The sequence below is a fragment of the Balaenoptera physalus genome (assembly GCF_965194825.1).
Source record: "Balaenoptera physalus genome assembly, chromosome: 10".
NCBI classification, from domain to species: Eukaryota; Metazoa; Chordata; class Mammalia; order Artiodactyla; family Balaenopteridae; genus Balaenoptera; species Balaenoptera physalus.
This window is the reverse complement of record NC_138889.1, coordinates 64,942,960-64,963,712: the sequence shown is the minus strand read 5'-3', so window position 1 is coordinate 64,963,712 and position 20,753 is coordinate 64,942,960. Positions and strand designations below refer to the sequence as shown.

At 37.9% G+C, this 20,753-nt stretch overlaps 1 protein-coding gene across 1 annotated transcript in view; it reads left to right on the top strand.

Annotated features, from left to right (window-relative positions):
• The window catches only part of LOC309667657 (interferon-induced very large GTPase 1-like), a 51,392-nt gene that overhangs the window by 2,831 nt on the left and 27,808 nt on the right, over positions 1 to 20,753 (top strand). Inside the window, exon 2 of the mRNA XM_082476293.1 lies at positions 5,228 to 5,297. The gene's annotated coding sequence lies outside the window, so the exon portion shown is untranslated. The remainder of the gene's footprint in view (positions 1 to 5,227; positions 5,298 to 20,753) is intronic.

The window sequence follows — 20,753 nt, the reverse complement described above, 5'->3', positions numbered from 1 at the left end:
TGGGGTAATCAGGGAATATTTTATCCTTAGGAGGGATCATTAAGGAGAGGTTGTATGCAGGGTCAGGAGGAGGGTGGGTCAAAGTTAAGGGGACTGAAAAGGAGAGAATTTTAACTACTGTTTAGTTTCAAACACTTTCCAATTGATCAGGGGGACAAACAGCTCAGTGAATCCTTTATGAGGCAAAGAATGGAATTTAAAGGGTCTGTGTCTGCTGCTATATTTAAAATAGGTAACCAACAAAGACCTACTGTATAGAAATAAATAAATAAAGTTAATTTAAAGGGGGGGGGCGGTCTGTGTCTGGCCTCCCTATAAGTAATAAAGGGACACACAGATGAGTTTATATAAGTCATATGGGGAAAGGTGGCTCTTTGCAGTAAACTAATTCTCAGAACACAAAAGGGTGGATGGATTTCTTTAACCATCACTGCTTCCAGGAGTAAAGGACTCAAGAAAAGTTTAACTTTGTTATTATGATTCATGTAAGTAACAGGTGCTATGGTAAGCACAGAGGAGAGAGGAACTAACTCGACCTGGAAGAATAAAGGAAGCCTTCACAAATAAGGAGAAACCTGAATTGGGTTAGGAGCATAGTGTCCTGGGAAGTGCTCATGTAACATAATATTTTAGGGGAGGAAACAATTTCCCTTCTAGATTTTTTGGCTGGTCTAATAATTGAATTGACATAAAACAGATTAACGGGAGAAAATTAAGTTTAATTACATACTTACAAGATCCCCACCAAGACATGAAGACTCAAAGCAATCTGGCAATTGAGGCATATATACTATCCCAAGCTAAGGAGAAGGAAGTAGGAGTGTAGGGCTTCAAAGGCAAGGAAGACACTTCACAAGAAGATGAGAAGAGCAAATGATTGGTAAGCAAATGTTTGCCATGCCATGCAGGTACAACTTTCTGATATAAAAAGTTGTCTCTGGTAATAGCTCTCTCTGGTACAGGCCCTCTATATGATTCTTTTAGGCAGTTCAAGGAGAGGTAAAAAGTTTTCCTGAGTCTGCTGGGTCTTAATTGCCTTCAGCTCAAAACAATCCACATGCCAAAGTGGCAGATTTGGAGGTGGCATATTCTGCTCCCCCTCAACATACAGGGTTAAGAAAACTATGAGGCTGAGGACAGACGACAGAGTATAGTTTCTAAGAGAAGTAAGTGAACTAGATGTTAGGAAAAGGAAAAAGAGTGGTTGTAAAAGGAATTGGGTTCATTGTTGCCAGATTGTGAGGGGTCTTGAACGCCAGAGCCCAGTAATTTGATATCATAAACCAATGAAGAGTTTTCAAGTTCTGTAAACAAGTAAATGATTTACCTACAAGTTTCAGGATGCAATGTGAAAGATGGACCACAACAAGGATAGAGATAACAGATTCAAGAGCTTCTCATACAGAGCAGTCAAATAAATAGGGCAAACTAATGCCAAGCATTTAGTAAGTAACTAACAAGGACCACAGTTTAGGGGAAAAAGTACGGAAAATGGGCTTCCAAGAAATAAAAGGTGCCCACATCACCATTTCCCCATCAAAAAGGAATGGATACCCCCAAATGGCTAGACTTAGGAATTCAGGATGAGTTTCTAAGTGGATAAGCTGTTCAACACAGTTAATCCAACAAGTCCAAAGAGGAGCTAAAGGAATAATAAAATCTATAATAGGAGGCAGAGACTAAGAGGCAAGCTAAAATTTTATTACTTTATTGAGCTATAATTCACATATAATATTATTCTGTTGTGCAACATGATTCCATATGTGTATATATTGCAAAACGATAACCAAAGTCTAGTTAACATCCATCACCACACAGTTATAGTTTATTTTTCTTTATGATGAAAAATTTTAAGGTCTTCCTCTTAGAAACTTTCAAATACATGATACAGTATTATCAACTATAGTCATCATGCTGCACATTAACATCCCCAGGACTCATTCATTTTATAACTGGAAATTTCAGCCTTTGTCCTTCACCCATTTTGCCCTCCCTCTCCCCCACTTCTGGCAACCACCAATCTGTTCTCTGTATCATTTAGTTTGTTTTTGTTTTTGTTTTGTTTTCATTTCCATATGCAAGTAAGATCATATGGTATTTATCTTTGTCTGACTTATTTTACTTAACATAATGCTGTCAAGGTCCAACCAGGTTGTCACAAATGGCAGAATTTCCTTCCTTTTTTTTTACTGCTGTATAATATTACATTAGAAATGTACCACATTTTCTTTATCCATTCGTCCATCAATGGACATTTATGTTGTTTCCAACTTTGGTTATTGTAAATAATGCTGGAATGAACCTGGTAGGGGAGAGGGAGGATTTTTTCAAATTAGTATTTTCTTTTCCTTTAGATAAATACTCAGAAGTGGCATTGGTGGATCATTATATTTGACAGAAACTGGGAAAGGCTGGACACTGCATAAAGAGCCTAAAGCAGCTCACGATTAGCAGCAGAGTCTTTGAACACACATTCTCTAACTACATATCGAAAGCAGCCTCAAGTTACTCTCCATCCCATTATCTGCTTGTTTCTTTCCTAGCACTTAAAATAATCTGAAATTATTTTGCTTATTCAAATACTTACAAGTTTATGGTTTGCTTCCCTCCACTAGGGGTAAACACTGTAAGGGCAGGTATCTAACCTGCCTTATTCATCAATCAACACACAGTACCTAAAACATTTCCCAGCATGATGACAGCCCTCAATAAATATGTGTGAAATAAATGCTGAAATTTTTTAAATCTTTGCCAAACTTCCAATCCATGGTACTTGTATGATCTAGTTCACTCAAAGGCACATTATCATGATGGGTACAGAGAGAAGAGATGGTCAACAAAGAGGAGCTCCCTAGATTCTTCTATTGTTTCTCTGATATCAGTCTGCTTTCAACTTATCTGTAAATAAACCAGATTTTTCATTTGTTTAATATTTAAACTCTTTACTCTTTATTCTAAGAATAGGAGAATATTTCCAGGATATATTAGAGTTGTTGTTACTGTTGTTGTTACTGTTGTTGTTATTAATTCTGTACAACATTTGATGTATATTTTCATTATGGAGAATCAGGCCATACTGCCGCTCTGGGAAATATTCTTCTATTGTTTCTTTGATGATTTTTCTCAAACATCCTTTCTGATCTCTCCTTCTGAAAACCATATTAGACTCAGTCACATGTTGGCAGCATTTCTGGATCTAGCCTGCGTCTCCTTAATGAGCTTTATAGCTCTTCATAGCCCTTTCCGTGTCTTTATCCTTTGAAGTTAAATTCTTAAAGATCCCTCAGTTGAACATTCTAGCATAGTAGTTGAACCTTCATGTGTATTCATTCAAATACTGAGACAGAAAGAACACCTCAGTTGGAAACTAAGAAGTAAAGAATCTCAAAGGAGATATCTTCATGTTCAGGCCAACAGGAATGGCAAATTTAGTTTTTACACTCCCATATTTTCTCCATTAAAAATGTCTCCTTAGAATAGGGTTGGGTTTTTTTCAAAATATGATTGAACACTTGGCAGCATTTATAAAATTAAAGTTGGGGGGTTTATAAAAACCACAGTTCCTGAGCAATAAGCTAGACATCCCATGTCAGATTCTCTGTGATTGGGGCTGGGAACCCACATTTTTAAGATGTCCTCAGGTGATCAATATCCAAAATAAAGACTGAGAACAACTACTTTGAAAGATTAACTCACACTTTTAACTTTAAATTGGTTTAAAACCAAGTCCAGTTCGATCAGAGGAGTGAGGACATTACAATCCTTAACACCTCCATTAATTTGCTGCAATTTCTGCCTTCTTTAAATCTATCTCTATAATCTGGCATTCAAATAGACCAAAACTGTATGATAAGCTAGGTGGAGAAATCATTGTAAAAATCTTTCCAGCACCACAAAGTATGGGCAAATAATCTACCTCTAGGCCACAAGTCCTTCACTGTAGGCAACACTGAAGTAGACAAGAACTAAAAGACATCTTTTCTTCTCCTCATCCTTCTTCCTACTACCCATATCTCTACTTCTCTTTCATTGACACAACCCCAGTATCAGCTTTGAGGCACACAAAGCTACAAAGAATGGCTTGTTGCCTTGGGAAACTATTGGAACAAGTGCCTTATACACAGCACTCAGATATACACACTATTTTACATGTATTTTTCTTAGAGAATAAGTCAGTGAAAAGATACAACATGGTCTTGAACAAGGATGTAAGTCTTTGACTGTTAATAGATCCTTGCTGGAACTCACAAAGTTGAATTTTTATGTGACTTCAAAGGATTTCTTCCCAGACACTCTAGACAGGGGTGGGAAGGAGGGATCCTGGTATACACCTTAACTGTAAAATTGATTTACTCCTGAGGAAAATACTAGTGTGTCTGGACCTACATACACCTAGTAAAGGCCACTGCATTAGTCTTCAGCAGAGATCATTTTGTTAGGTTACATAAATACCAGGGACTCAGTCTTTAGCAAGGACTAAATATATGGATTGATTTCCACAATACACTTTCTCTAGTCAATATGAATGAAGTCTTACTTGTACCATTCTGCTTTGTGAGCAAAGGTTGTGTCCACTGTGGTATAAACCAATGCTCCCGAATCACTGGCAGATCATCTCCTAATGTGGGGATATATCCATGGTCTGCTAGCTCCCTTCAGGGAAGGTCATCTTGAAAAATGTCTTCTGACACATTCAACTCCTACCCAATGCCCAGCAGACTTACTCATGCAGAGTGAGAAGAGCCTGACAGTGTAACAGGATACACAGACTCCCCAACTCCAGTGTCAGGACAATATCTGTCCAAATCTGAACCAGGCTGTCCAGTGGAGACAATCATTGAGGAGTCTACCCTCCTCCCTATGTGCCTTTGTCTGTGCACTTGAACTGATACCCATGAGAATTCTAGCTCAACAGGCTTAGTCCTAAGTCTTAGAAAGAAAAAGCAGCTGCAGCTACTGTCCTACCCTTTTGGTTCCTTCCTAACCTATTTGGAGGTCAATGGCTATGGGATTTCAAACGCTGAAGAGGCTTTCTTTGGGTTACAGTCTCCCACATTTCCTAAAGGAAAGAGACTCCTCGTTCTGAGACAACAAGAAAATAACTAAAACATTAGCAGAAAAGAGACACAGCACCTCCCTTAACTTTCAGTCTACACCAAAATGATGAAAGTTATTTTCCATGTCGCAGCAATTTCTATGGCTAATATTTCCCATTATCTCATGGCAGAAGCACCAGGAGACAGGAAGCCACCTCTGAAAGTTAACCTTCAGGATCAGCATTCCTGACTGCAGCTGTGGTATGTAGTTTCTAGTTAAAATTTTAAAAAGAAAAAAAAAAAGCATGGCCTTAATTTAGACCCTTCTGTCTTGACTGATCCTTTCATTCCCCAATGTATGTAAGCTTCCCAATCTTTATTGTACTTGATATATTGTCATCAAACCCTATATTTATGCTCCCTGGAGTGGTGGGTCTGCCATTCTACTTTCAGTTTTCATGGTCTCCCGCAGATTGGAGCCTGCTCCTCTACCTTGGGGAGCTTCTCGTTTTCCTACATGTCCATTCCTGGTCCTATAGGATCCTATGGCCCTTGGGCCTTATTCATCCCATTTGAGCAGCCCTTGTCTCTTTTCATGATGTTTTCCCCATTACACTTGCCACTTTTCTGGTTACTTTGGTTCCTAGGCCAATCTTAACTAGATATCCTCTCTGAAAATTTGCCTCTACCACCTGGAATAGGTGTAGGCACTAAATGAATTCCATGTACAGAATAGCTCAGCTACAATCCTGAGCCACCTAAACTCCAAGTCCCTTTGGCCAACTAAAAGGATGTCTTGAAGGTTATATGTCTCCCCAGATAACAGCCATCCTACTTGTTTCCATGGCATACACTCCCTGGGCTATGCTTCCCTTAATTCCTTCCTACTTTACCTTGAGGCACTGAAAAATTCCCTGGAACCTAATCTTCATACGTATTCCTTCTAAGTTCTCTGGTTTAGCTCTTCAAGTCCCCACCAACAGCTCCTCTCTCCAGATTTTCCTAAAGTGTGAGGCATGCTCTTATTACTAGGAGAATCAGATTCTCCCTTGGCTTAGTGGTGGAAACCTCCTTTAGGTCCTCCTCCCCTTCAGTGGGATTTACCTCATTGAGTCCCACATCCCTCTGGGCACTGAGACTGTGGTTCCAACAGGGCTTTAGAAAAATTAAATGATAGGAGGAGTTAACATTTATTGAACCCTTAGAATAGGTCAAACACTGGGCTGAGCATGTTACATATTTTGTCACTTGACACCCAGATGAGGGTAGCTCCATGATTCGAGGCCTATGTAATGCCCTCGCCCTGCTGCTAGCCAATAGAATGTGGCATAGATGAAGGAATTTTTCAGATGAAATTAAGGTCCCAAATCAGTTGATTTTGCGTTAACCAAAAGGAATATTATCCTGGGTAGGCTTGACTTAATCAGGGAAAAGACCTTAAAGAGCGACTCGGCCTTTCTTTAGAGATAATTTTCCCTCCCGCTGGCTTAAAGAAGTAAGCTACCATGTTGAGGGAGGGCCTACAGAAAAGATAATGTGGCAAGGAACTGTGGACAGTCCTAAAATCATAAGGAGATGAATTCTGTCAACATGTATAAGCTGAAAGCAGCTTTTCTCCAGTTGAGACTCTAGATGAAAATACAGCTCAGTCAACACCTGGAGTGCTGCCTTGTAAGACCTTGAGCAGAGGACCCAGCTAAGCCATGCCATACTCCTGACAGAAATTGTGATATAATGTGTGTGTGTTTTAAGATACTAAGTTTGTGGCAATTATACGATAATATAAAAATAATACAGATTTTGGTGCCTAGAAGTGGTACCTAAAACTTGGGAACAGCTTTGGAATCAGGCAAGTGAGCAGAAGCTAGAAGAACTTTGAAGAGCATGACAGAGAAAAAGCCTATATACCTTCGACAGACTGTTAGAAGAAATCCAGACTTTAGGTATGCTGCAGTGAGGGCTCAGAAGAAATCGAGGGACATGTTATTAGAAACAGAAGGAAGAGGATTCTTGTTATGTAGTGATAGAAAGCTTAGCAAAATTATGTCCTGGAGTTATGTACAAGGAAATACTTAAAAGCTGGTTTTATACTTAGGGAGACTTCCAAGTAAGGTGTTAAAAGTGCCTCCTGATTTCTTCTTGCTGCTTATGATAAAATGTGAGAAAAGAAAGATAAACTGGGGAAAGAACTGTTACACAAAAAGGAGCCAAGGCCTTAGAATTTTGAAATTTCTCAGCCTCTGCAAAAGGCAAAACCCATTAGAATAAAGAGATTCAGAGTCTTGAATCTCTGTTGATTATGATTGTACCTTTTCCTAAAACCTCAGAAAGATTAAAAGGTAAAGGAATCAGGCACAAAAATGGTCCTTTCAAGAAGATAAGGGTTTGCCTCACAGATATCAACCAAATTAGAAGTCCTCTAGGAAGCTTAAGGTCACTGTTCCCTACCATCTCAGCGGGAGGCCAAGGCTTTTCCAGAAGGGTTTGTCTGGAAAAGAACCATAGAAGTGGCTTTTGTCTAAAGGAGTGAACCCCACTGAAATCTATAGAAGATCCACAAAGTTCTTGAGAAAATTTGTTCAGCAGAAACACTGCTAGCTGTTGTTGGATGGAGAGTCTGTTTACGTCTGTCAGATCTAGCTGGTTTACAGTATTGTTCAACTACCCTGTTTCCTTACTGATCTTCTACCTAGTTGTTTTATCCATTATTGAAAGTACAGCAATGAAATCTCCAACTATTATTTCAGAACTGTCTATTTCTGTCCTCACTTCTCAATTTTTGCTTCCTATGGTTTGGAGTTCTGTTGTTAGGTTCATAGGTTTATAAGTTTTATATCTTCTTGATGGGTTGACACTTCTATCAACATTTAGTGTTCTTCCTTGTCTCTTGTAACAATTTTTGACTTAAAAGTCTATTTTGTCTGATCTTAGCGTAGATACCTCAGTTCTCTTTTAGTAACTATTTGCCTGGAGTGCCCTTTTCTATCCTTTCACTTTTGTCCTATATGTCTTGGATATAAAATGAGTCTTTTCTAGACAGCATGTAATTGCATTTTGTTTTTCAATCTATTATGAGAATATTTACCTTTTAATAAAAGAGTTTAATCCATTTACAAAAATTACTGATAAAGAAACACTTATTCTGCCATTTTGCTTTGTCTTTTATATGTTTCATATCTTTTTTGTTTCTCAAGGTCTCCATTAACTGCCTTCTTTTGTGTTTGATTTTTTTGTAGGGTATGATTTTGATTCCTTTCTAATTTCCTTTTCTGTGTATTTTAAAAGTTATTTTAGCATTGGTTGTCCTGGAGCTTACGATTAGCCTCTCAAACCTGTAACAATCTATGTTGAATTAATACCACATTAGCTTCCATAAGTATATAAAAATTCTGATCCTACACTGCTCCATCCCTCCTCCCCTTTATGTTGTTGTCACAAATTACATCTTTCTACTTTGTGTGCTCATTTAACATAGATTTATAATTATCATTTTATTCGTCTTTCAATCAAATTGGGAAAGAAAAAGGAGTCACAAATGAAAAATACAGTAATACTGGCTTATATATTTCTTTACCTGTGTTATTTTTTCATGTGGCTTCAAGTTACTGCCAAGTGTTCTTTCATTTCCACTTGAAGGACTCCCTTTAGCATTTCCTGTGGGACATATCTACTAGTGATGAACTCCCTCAGCATTTGCTTATTTGGGAATGTCTTAACTTCTTCTTTATTTTTGAATGATGGTTTTGCCAGATATAGGATTATGGGTTTTCTCTTTCTTTACGTACTTTAAATATGTCATCCCACTGCCTTCTGGCCTCCATGGTTTCTGCTAAGAAATCCAGTCTTTTTCTTACTGAGTCTCCCTTGTATATGACAGTCACTTCTCTATTGCTGCTTTCAAGATTCTTTCTTTGTCTCTGGCCTTTAAAAGTTTTATTATAACGTGTCTCAGTGTGGACCTCTTGTGTTTTTCCTCCCTAAAGTTCATTGAGCTTCTTAAATGTGTAAATTCATGTATTTAATCAAATTATGACTTTTTGGGCATAGTTTCTTCAAAATTCTTTTACATCATTTCTCTCTCTTGTCTCCTTACGCAACTTCCATTATCTGTATGTGGTATGCTTGATGGTGTCCCACAGGTCTCCTAGGCTCTCTTCATTTTTGTTCACTCCTTCATCTTTATGTTCCTCAGACTGGATAATTTTTTTTTAAATTTATTTATTTATTTATTTATGGCTGTGTTGTGTCTTCGTTTCTGTGCGAGGGCTTTCTCTAGTTGTGGCAAGCGGGGGCCACTCTTCATCGCGGTGCGCGGGCCTCTCACTGTCGCGGCCTCTCTTGTTGCAGAGCACAGGCTCCAGAGGCGCAGGCTCAGTAATTGTGGCTCACGGGCCCAGCTGCTCTGTGGCATGTGGGATCTTCCCAGACCAGGGCTCGAACCCGTGTCCCCTGCATTGGCAGGCGGATTCTTAACCACTGCGCCACCAGGGAAGCCCCAGACTGGATAATTTTAAATGACCTATTTTCAAGTTCTCTGGTTTTTAATTCTGCCTGCTCTAATCTGATGTTCAAATTCTTAGTGAATTCTTCATTTCAGCTATTGTAATTTTTAACCCCAGAATTTGTTTGGTCCCATTTTATAATTTGTATCTCTTCAGAGGTATATACTATTTGGGGCACATCATTCCCCTGGTGTTATTGAATCTCTGTCCATGATTTACTTTAGCATTTTGAGCATATTTAAGCCAGATGAATTAAAGGCCTTGCTGAATACATTCTATGACTTGATTCCTCATGATAGTTTCTATTCATTTTTCTGTGAATGGGTCATATTTTCTTCTTTCTTTGCACGTTTTAAAATTTTTTTTGTGGAAAACTGAACATTTTGAATTTTATAATAAGGTGACTCTTGAAATCATAATCTTTCTCGTGCTCAGGGTTTGTTTTGGTTCGTTCCTGTGGGTTTTGGTTATATGTTTAGTACTTTTCTACCTTTTTCTCTAAAGATATTTGTGGTTTGTGCTCTCTGAAATGTGTTCTTTAGCTTATCATGAGCTTATGTGTTGATTGAGATTTTTTTGCCTAAAGACAGAACAAAAAACCAACAAACAAAACAAAAAACACCTCACTTTGCATACTGGCTCAGTGTTTAGCATTCCTCTAATGCTTAACCTGGCCCTTTACAACTCTGCCTTAGCCTTCACTTTTTGCTTCTGAAACTAAGGATCATTTAGAGGTATAAATCCTACACACAGGGAACTTTTTACTGTTCCACTTCCACACAAAATCTCTCTCCAGTCTTTCCTACCAAGTTTCAGCATGTCTATTATTTGTCTCAACCTTAACATCTTCCCCCAGACAGTAGGGGTTGTCCGTTTACCTTTCTTGTTTGCAAGGAATGCCCTCCACTTGGCTGCTTTTGTGCCCTGAAGAAGCCCTGTGCTACGCAAAATAAAAACAAAACTGCCTTTCGTCAGTCCTTCAGATAGCCCCCAGAGGGCTCCAAATAGACAAACACAGTCCTCTGAGATCAAGGTCTGCTCTTCTCCCTTTGAAAGCAGGGACAAGGGTCTCACAATGGGAATGTGGGCTGATATCTTCAAGATTCCCTCAAGCAGGGGAGGAAGGTGGCCCAAAGGCAAGTAAAAATGCCACAACACTCCCCTACCATTTTTAAGTTGCCTTTTTCTTGATCAGCAGATACTTGGTTACTATAGACCTTTGATTATTTTCCAGATTTACAACAAAGTTGATTCTGATGTTTTTTCTCTTGCTTGTTTATTGTTTCAGTAGAAGGATGTGTCCTTGGAGCTACTTATCCCTTCGTATTTGCGGATGTGCTCCTATATAATTTATTTTTCATAACGGCTGTGCTTAATAACTGCCTTACAAAATTCCTGAACATTTGACATTTGGTTCTCATGAGTCAGTATAGGCTGGTTCCAGCATACCATGAAATATGGTCACTGAGGGCATAACAGAGGTTTACAGAGGTCTCTGAGAAAGCATTGAGAGCATGTCTATAAGAAAGGTCTCCCAACCCAGCCAAGAACTGAAGGCCTATGATTGAGATTTTATTCTTCCCTAAAAACGCTCTTGGATTCTTTTCTAACCCTTTTATCAACTATTCTTCTCCCCTACACCTAGCCCATTTCTGATCTCAATGAGAGCTTCTCACAAAAGATAGACCCTTAGCCACTCTAACTCTCAGTTATCAGAGCTCCAGAAGATTTTAGGCACCTTTCAGCAGGCAAAGTAATAAAAGACTGCAGTATCACCATATGATAAATGTCAAATAATATTCTAAATCAAGCCTTTTAGAAGAAAATGCATGAACCAAAATTTCTCAGGCTCAATTATAATTTTAGACATCATAATTATAGTTATAATTAGGGTCACAGTATGTAAAAACAGCACTGGCCAGGCAGAAATGTTTATTTCTAGGAAGTTAAAGAAACTTAGATAAAATTAAAGTTCTGTTGCAAGAATGAAGTTGAGACAGGATCTACAAGACATGGCAACATTTCTTTTTTTTTTTTTTTTTTTTTTTTTTAAATTATTAGCACCTTTAATTATTATTTATTTATTTATTTGGCTGTGTTGGGTCTTCGTTTCTGCGCTAGGGCTTCCTCTAGTTGCGGCAAGCGGGGGCCACTCTTCATCGCGGTGCGCGGGCCTCTCACTATCGTGGCCTCTCTTGTTGCGGAGCACAGGCTCCAGACGCGCAGGCTCAGTAGTTGTGGCTCACGGGCCTAGTTGCTCCGTGGCATGTGGGATCTTCCCAGACCAGGGCTCGAACCCATGTCCCCTGCATTAGCAGGCAGACTCTCAACCACTGCGCCACCAGGGAAGCCCGCAACATTTCTTTATGTGGAAAAGTTTTACTATCCTTGCCAAGGCACTGCTGACTTAAAAAGAAAAGAAAAACTATTGTTTCTGGGAAATGAGAGAGAGAGAAATAAAACTGAAAGCCTTTCCACAGCAGTTGGTAGAAATAAGGAAGGGCTGACCCTGACAGCTGGGTGATGAATAGGGCTTATATGTGTGATGCCCCACCCAGGGGCACTCACACACATACCCACACAGGACAACTCACCTTATAATCAGTAGTCCTCTTATGATAATTTTTAAACTTGAGTCATTATTAAACACATAATTCAAGATCCTTGAGCCTTTGCAAGATAATAACAAATGTTAAAACACAGTAAAAAGTTTTTCTTTTTTTTTTTTTTTACTTCCTTATCTTATTTTAAAATCAGGCCCGGTGCTACACAGGAAGCCAAAGCCTAAACTAAAAGCGGTCAGCCTTAACTCTAAGAGACTCAGGGAAAGAACCCACTCTATATGCACATATCTCTGGAACAACTTGAAAACAGGAGCTTGGCTTAAAGAGACAAGTTGGTAAGAAAGAAGGGAAATGGAAGAGAAAGGTGTATAAGAATTGACACAGAGACTGAAAAAGAAACAGTGATGAAAAAAGTCAAAAGGAGCAGAGACTAAAAACAGAGACACAAGGATAGACTATAAGACTTCTTAAGAACAAAACATGAATTTGACATGGTGGTTGATGCATAATAGCTACAAGTATGGGAAGAAGGGGAGTACATGATCTAAACAGGTAATTAAGAAACAGTTGGAGGGCTTCCCTGGTGGCACAGTGGTTAAGAATCCGCCTGCCAATCAATGCAGGGGACACAGGTTTGAGCCCTGGTCTGGGAAGATCCCACATGCTGTAGAGCAACTAAGCCTGTGCGCCACAACTACTGAGCCTGCACTCTAGAGCCCGGGAGCCGCAACTACTGAGCCCACGTGCCACAACTACTGAAGCCCGCGTGCCTAGAGCCTGTGCTCCGCAACGAGAGAAGCCACCGCAATGAGAAGCCTGCGCACTGCAAAGAAGAGTAGCCCCCGCTTGCCACAACTAGAGAAAGCCCATGTGCAGCAACGAAGACCCAATGCAGACAAAAATAAATTTAAAAAAAAAAGCTTTAAAAATAAACAGTTGGAAAATCTATATAATATATATAAGTACAAGGTACTATTGATAGCTCAGAAAAGAGAGCTATGTACTCAACCTAAAGATTAATGAAAGGCTTCACAAATAAGGAGAAACTTGAATTAGGGCAGAAGGAATATAGAACCCCAGGCAGAAAAGGTGGGGAGGAAAGGCTCATCCAGGGTAATATTTAGAGTCAAGAATGCCATGAGAATGAAGGAAGATGGCAGAGTGTGGTTTTTAAGGGAGAGAGTGAGGTAAGTATTAGGAAAAGGAAAAGGAGTGGTTGTGAAAGGTACGGTAGAGTATGATTCTTGTTAAAGTATAAGGGCCTTGAATGATAAGTCATTTTAATTTTATCACAAGACAATGTAGAATTTTCAGTTTTCTAAACAAAACAATACATGATTTAAATTTGGATGTCAAAAGGATGACTCTGGATGCAATGTGGAAAAGGAATTATAAGAGAGGAAAAAAATTATTGAATATACCAGAGCAAACATGAAGGCCCAGTGGCAGTGTGTATATGGAATAGGTAATAGACTCATGAGCAAATTGATACAGGTGATATATAGGATAATCTATGCCCTATAGTAGATGCCCAACAATGAAAAGTTATAGATGGAAAACTATGAAATAAGGTGTCCAGAAAACAAACGTGCCCATACCACTATCCCTCCATTATCATTGGGGGATATATGTGGTCTGAAGGTGAATCCAGACAGGAGCCAGAACGGGAAATGAGTCTGTAATTAGTATGAGACATATTCCTACCCACAGAAGTTAATCCAACACCACCAAACACCAACACCAAGTACAAAGTGAAAGCACTGGATCACAGATAGAAAGTGGGTACCCAAAACCAAATACAACTCTAAGAGAAACTAGAAAAGTTAGAAACAAATGAGGAATGCCTCAAAAGATTCCCATGATTAGCATCAGAACTATCAGTGCATTTCACGACACCTTATGCATTCTCTAGAGAATCAAGAAGTAAAGTCATCTAATGAGGATTAGAGCTCCAATTAAAGCTCTGTTTCTCCCTCCTCCTAGACTCTCATCATTTCCTTCCTCCTAGACTGATGCAGAACCCTCTCTGACCATGTCTTATTCATGCTTATAACCCCATTTTTGAGCAGAACACCTGGCACATAGTCTATGATATGTACATGGGTTTGAACTGGATGGAAGAATTTGAGAATATGATGTCTGATTGTAGTGAGCTAAAGAGAGACAGAAGTCAAAGGTGACTATTTGGAACCTGAGACACTGGAAAAATTAAAATAGGATGAGTGTGATGGGAAAACAAAAGGAGGGAGAGGTTTGGAAATCAGGTGATGAGTGCAACTGGGACATCCTGTTTTGATCCACCTTCATGGGGAGTTCTGGCTGGTGAAGACCACATCTCTGTCTTAGGCTGATCCCTAGATTGGCTCTCCAAATGCATGTCTTCATGCCCTCACCCAGGTATTCAACTTTCTTCTCCTCTCCCCTCAACTATCCACCAACAATCCCCAAACACGTGGCTGTCCCCTGCCCAGCCTAAAGGCTTTCTACAACTCATTAGAGACACAATGAAAACATGTTGTGAGCAGTGTTCTACATGGGGACATTAGGTTGGGTTGCTAATCATATTGTTCGAGTTCTCTTTGTATTTACTTATTTTTTCTTGGTTTGTTTTATCAGGTACCAAAAAACATACTAAATACTAAACCTTTCCTAAAGTAGTTGTGGATTATCAATTTCACCAAGTAATTCTGTAAACTTTGCTTTATTTTTATTGAACTTATTTTTTAGAGCACTTTTAGGTTTACACATAAATAAGCAGAAGTTACAGAGATTTCCCATATACCTCTTGCCCCTGCACGTGTCATCTCCTGCATTATCAACATCCCCCAACAAAGTGGCACATCTGTTACAGTGATGAACCCACATTGAAAAATCAATTATCACCCAGAGTACGTAGTTTACATAGGTCTTGCACATTCTATGGGTTTTGAAAAATGTCTAATGAAGTGAAACGAACCCTTAAATATACAGAATAGGTTCACTGCCCTAAAAATCCTCTGTGCTCCTCCTACTCATTCTTTCCTTGTAACCACTCATCTTTCTGCTGACACCATAGTTTTGTCTTTTCCATAATGTCATACAGTTGGAATCATAAAGTATGTAGGCATTTTAGTCTCACTTTTTACGCTTAGAAATATACTTTCAAGTTTCCTCCATGTCTTCTCATTTCTTTTCATTTAATTTCACTTCATTCTTTTCATTTTTTTTAGAACTGAATAATATTCCATTGTCTAGATGTACCACGGTTTATTTATCCATTGACCTATTGAAGGATATCTTGGTTACTTCCAAGTTTTTGAAATTATAAATAAAGCTGCTATAGACATCTGTGTGCCAGCTTTTGTGAGGTATAATTTAGGTAAATACCAAGGAGCATGATTGCTAATCATATGGAAAAAGAATATTTGGTTTTGTAAGAATGAACCAAACTGACTTTCGAAGTAGCTATTCCGTTTGCACTCCCAGAAGCAATGAATATGAGCTTCTTTCATGCCAGACCCTTGTCAGCAATTGGTGTTGCCAGTGATCTGGATTTTGGCCATTCTAATAGGTACATAGGCATATCTCATTTTATTGCACTTCACGGGTATTGTGTTTTATTACAAATTGAAGGTTTGTGGCAACGCTGCATCAAGCAAGTCTATTGGCACCATTTTTTTCTCTCCACAACCCCTGGCATCCACGGATCTTTTTACGGTATCCAAAGTTTTGGCTTCCACTATTTCATATAGTTGGAATCATAAATTATGTAGCTTTATCCGACTGATTTCTTTCACATAGCAATGTGGTTTAAGGTTCTTCCATGTCTTTTCATGGCTTTATAGCTCAATTCTTTTTCTGCTAAATAATAATCCATTGTATGGATGTACCACAGTTTGTTAATCTATTAACCTACTGAAGGACCTCTTGTTTGCATCCAAGTTTGCAAATATGAATAAAGCTTCTATAGACATCATGGGAAGGTTTTGTGTAGACTTAAGTTTTCAACTCATTTGAGTAAATACCAAGTAGCTTCGTTGCTGAATCATATAATAACAGTACAGGGTTTTGTTTTTTTTTTGTAAGAAACTGCCAACCAGTCTTCCAAAGTAACTGTAACATTTTGCATTCCTACCAGCAATGTATGAGAGTTCTTAGCCATCCTAATTGGTGTGTAGTGGCATCTTGCTGTTTTAATTTGCAGTTCTCTAATGACAAAGATGGTGAGCATTTTTTCATGTTTATTTGCCATTTGCATATGTTTTTGGTAAAATATCTGTTCAAAAATGTTGCACCGGCTTCCCCGGTGGCGCAGTGGTTGAGAATCTGCCTGCTAATGCAGGGGACACGAGTTCGAGCCCTGGTCTGGGAAGATCCCACATGCCACGGAACAACTAGGCCCGTGAGCCACAACTACTGAGCCTATGCATCTCGAGCCTGTGCTCCGCAACAAGAGAGGCCACGATAGTGAGAGGCCTGCGCACTGCGATGAAGAGTGGCCCCCACTTGCCGCAACTAGAGAAAGCCCTCACACAGAAAGGAAGACCCAACACAGCCAAAAATAAATTAATTAATTAATTTTAAAAAATGTTGCACCATTTTTAATTGGGTTGCTTGTTTTCTTACTGTTGAGTTTTAAGGATTCTTTGTACATTTGGGATACCAGCCTTTTATTAGATATATATTTTGCAAAGACTTGCTCCCAGGCTTTGGCTTATCTTTCCTTTTTTTTAAAACAGCATCTTTCATACAACAGAAGTTTTAAAATTAATGAAGTCCACTTATCAACTTATTCTTTCATGGATCATGCTTTTGATTTTGTATCTAAAGTGTCATCGTCAATCCCAAGGTCACCTACATTTTCTCCTATGTTTTCTAGGAGTTTCATAGTTTTGCATTTTATATTTAGGTAATACGATCCATTTTGAGTTAATTTTGTGAGGAGTGCAAGGTCTGTACCTAGATTCATTTTTTTGCATGTAGATGTCCAGTTATTCCAGCACCCTTTGTTAAGACTATCCTTTCTTCCATTGGATTACCTTGACTCCTTTCTCAAGATCAGTTGACTATATTTGTGTGGGTCTATTCCTGGCTCTTCTAGCCCATTCATCAATTCTATTTGTCTCTTCTTTTGCCAGTACCATACTGTCTTTTATTTTTTTTTAATCTTTATTGGAGTATAATAGCTTTACAATGGTGTGTTAGCTTCTGCTTTATAACGAAGTGAATCAGCTATACATATACATATATCCCCATATCTCCTCCCTCTTGCGTCTCCCTCCCACCCTCCCTATCCCACCCCTCTAGGTGGTCACAAAGCACCTTCATAGCTTCACAGTAAGTCTTGAAATCTGGGAGTGTCAGTATTCTGACTTTGTTCTTCCCCCAATATTTTGTTGGCTATTCTGGGTCTTTTGCTTTCCTTGTAAACTTCGGAATCAGGTTGTTGATATCCACACAATAACTTGCTGGGTTTTGGCTGGGATTGCATTGTCTCTATAGATTAAGTTGGGAAGAACTGGTCTTAATATTAAACACAAAATATCTCTCCATTTATGCAGATATTCTTTGATTTCTTTCATCAGGGTTTTGTGGTTTTCCTTATATAGATCTTGAACATATTTTATTAGGTTTATATCTAAGTATTTCTTTTTTGAGGGTGCTAATTTAAATGGTATTGTGTATTTAATCTCAAATTCCAATTGTTTATTGCTAGCATATAAAAAAAACAGTAATTTTTGTAAGTTAACCCTTGTATCCTGCAACCTTGCTATATTCACTTACCAGTTCCAGGAGATTCTTCTGTTGTTGATTCTTTGGCATTTTTTACATAGATGATCATGTCATCTACAAACAAAGACAGTGTTATTTATTTTTTCCCAATCTGTATATTTTTATTTCCTTTTCTTATCTTATTAGTTAACTCTTCCAACAGGATGTGTGATAGGAGTGATGAAACGGGATTCCTTTACCAATTCCATTTTAAGAGGAAAGCTTCTAGGTTCTTACCATTCAGTGTGATGTTAACAGTAGGGTTTTTGTTAGTGTCTTTTATCAAGTTCAAGAAGTTCCCCTCTATTCCTAGTTTCTGAAAGTTTTTATAATGAATGGGTGTTGGATTTTGTCAAATAGTTTTTCTCCATATATTGGTATGATCATGTGATATTTCTTCTTAGTCTGTTGTGGTGTTTTACATTAATTGATTCTGAATGTTGAATCAGTTTTGCATACCTGGGATAAATCCCACTTGGTTGTGGTGGATTATTCTTTTACATATTATTAGATTTGTTACTTTTTTTTTCATGAGAGATATAGGTTTATAGTTCTCTTTCTTGTAATGTCCTTGACTGATTTTGGTATTAGGGTGATGTTGACCTCATGAATTAAATTAGGAAGTATTCCCTCTGCTTCTGTCCTCTGAAAGAGATTGTAGATATTTGGTACAATTTCTTCCTTAAATGTCTGGTAGAATTCACCAGTGAATCCCACTGGGACTGACGCTTTCTGTTTTGGATGGGTTGTTAATTATTGATTCAATTTTTTTTAATACACACGGGCCTATTCAGATTATCTATTTCCTTTCATGTAAGCTATGATAGCTTGTTGTCTTCCAAGGAACTAGTGTATTTCATCTAGGTTATCAAATTTGAGAGCAAACAGTTGTTCATAGTACTCTTTTCTTCATCCTCTTAATGTCTATAGGATTCATATTCATAACCCCTATTTTATTTCTGGTATTAGTAATTTGTGCCTTCCCTCCTTCTTTTCATAGTCTGAATTATCACTTTTGTTGGTATTTTCATAGAATCAAATTATGGTTTTATTGATTTTCTCTATTGATTTCCTGTTTTCAATTTTATTGGTTTCTGCTTTAGTTTTCATTATTTCTTTTCTTTTGCTTATTTGAATTTAATTTTCTCTTCATTTCCTAAGGTGGAAACTTAGATTATTGATTTCAGATAATTTTTTCTTATATATGCATTCAATGTAAATTTCCCTCTAAGCACTGTTTTCACTGTAGCCCACAAATTTTGATAAGCTGTATGATCAAGTGTTTTTGTTATTTCATTTTTTCTCTGTTAGTTTGACAGTTACTCTTCTGTTTGACATTATATTAGAAATTGCAACATATATTCTACTTAACAAATGGCACCAAAATCAATAGAATCTTTGACCCTCCTCTCAAATACCGCAAGGACCTGTTGGTGATATTTTCCTTCTCCTGAAAAAACATGCCTTAGTAGTTCATTCAACGTGCATTTCCAAGTAGCAAACTCTGTCAATGTGTTCTTTTCAATCATGTTTTTCTTCCACCGTAACTCTTTAAGGATATCTAACTCTGTACAGAATCCTAGTTTGTCAGCTATTTTCTTTCAATAAATTTAAAATTCCATTCCACTGGCTTCTGGCTTCCATCAATGCTGCTGAGAAGTCAGCCCTCTCTCTAATTATTAGTTGTTTGGAGATAAAATCTGTTTTTCTCTAAATGCTTTGTTTTTGCTGTTTTATTTTCTGCAGTTCCACTATGATATGTCTGATTGTGAATTTATTTGCCCTCCTTGGTGTATGCCAAGGTCTTAAGTGTTGGCTTTAATTTGTAATGGAAATATTTCAGTTGCTTAAAATTTATTTACCTCTTCCATCAGATATTACTTCACTATCCAGTAAATTCCTTGAGGCTCCAAAGAATTTGTCTTAAAAATTTATCTAGATATTTTAGATATCTTCCGTTGAAAACGTTGTTCTGAGTTTCTGAGTCTGCCATAAATCTAGATTCAAATTTTAGTGACATTGGGGAAGATGGAAAGCACAAAATAAGAATGAGTGTAAGATGAGATGAAAATTATAGAAATCCAATAAAGACAAGGTGAAGGCAAAATCTTTTGGAGAGCTGGTAGGGGATTAAAAAGAATTGAGATTGAAGAGAGATTTAAATGGATAAATTGAAAGGACATGGTGAACTGCATTCAGTATGAGTAGGACACCCATTGACCTGGAAGTACGATAGTGACATTCAGTAGGACAGGAATTCCAAAAAGAGGGGAAACCTGAATAATGTGTGAAGTTGCGACATGTAAAATCTCATCTCATCTTCTGCCCAAAGATATGTCCAAAGGCATTGGGGGGAAAAACATAACATTGAGGAAACACTGAATACTAGAACATTTGGTCCTACATACACACATTAAGATGGCATCAGTAGAAAAGAGATCTTCATAATCCATATACAGTTCATAATATAAAACAGTTATTCATAATACAAAGATATTATTAACTAGTGTCAGATGAAGAGTAAGAAGTGAGTGACAAGTATAAACCAGGTAAGAAGTGCATTTTATTTATTTACTGAGATATAATTAACATATAACATTGCATAAGTCTAAGGTATATACCATGCTGAATTGATACATTTATATATTGCAATATTACCAACATAGAGTTAGCTAACACCTTTATCACATCACATGATCATTTCTTTATTGTGGTGGGAACAATTAAGATATAGTCTCTTGGTAACTTTGAAGTTTATAACACAGTATGTTGCTTATAATCACTATCTGAACATTAGATGTCTAGGACTTATTTATCTACTGGTTGCACATTTGTACCCTTAAACAACATCTCCCTAATTCCTACACCTTCCAACCCCTTGTAACCAGCATCCTACTCTC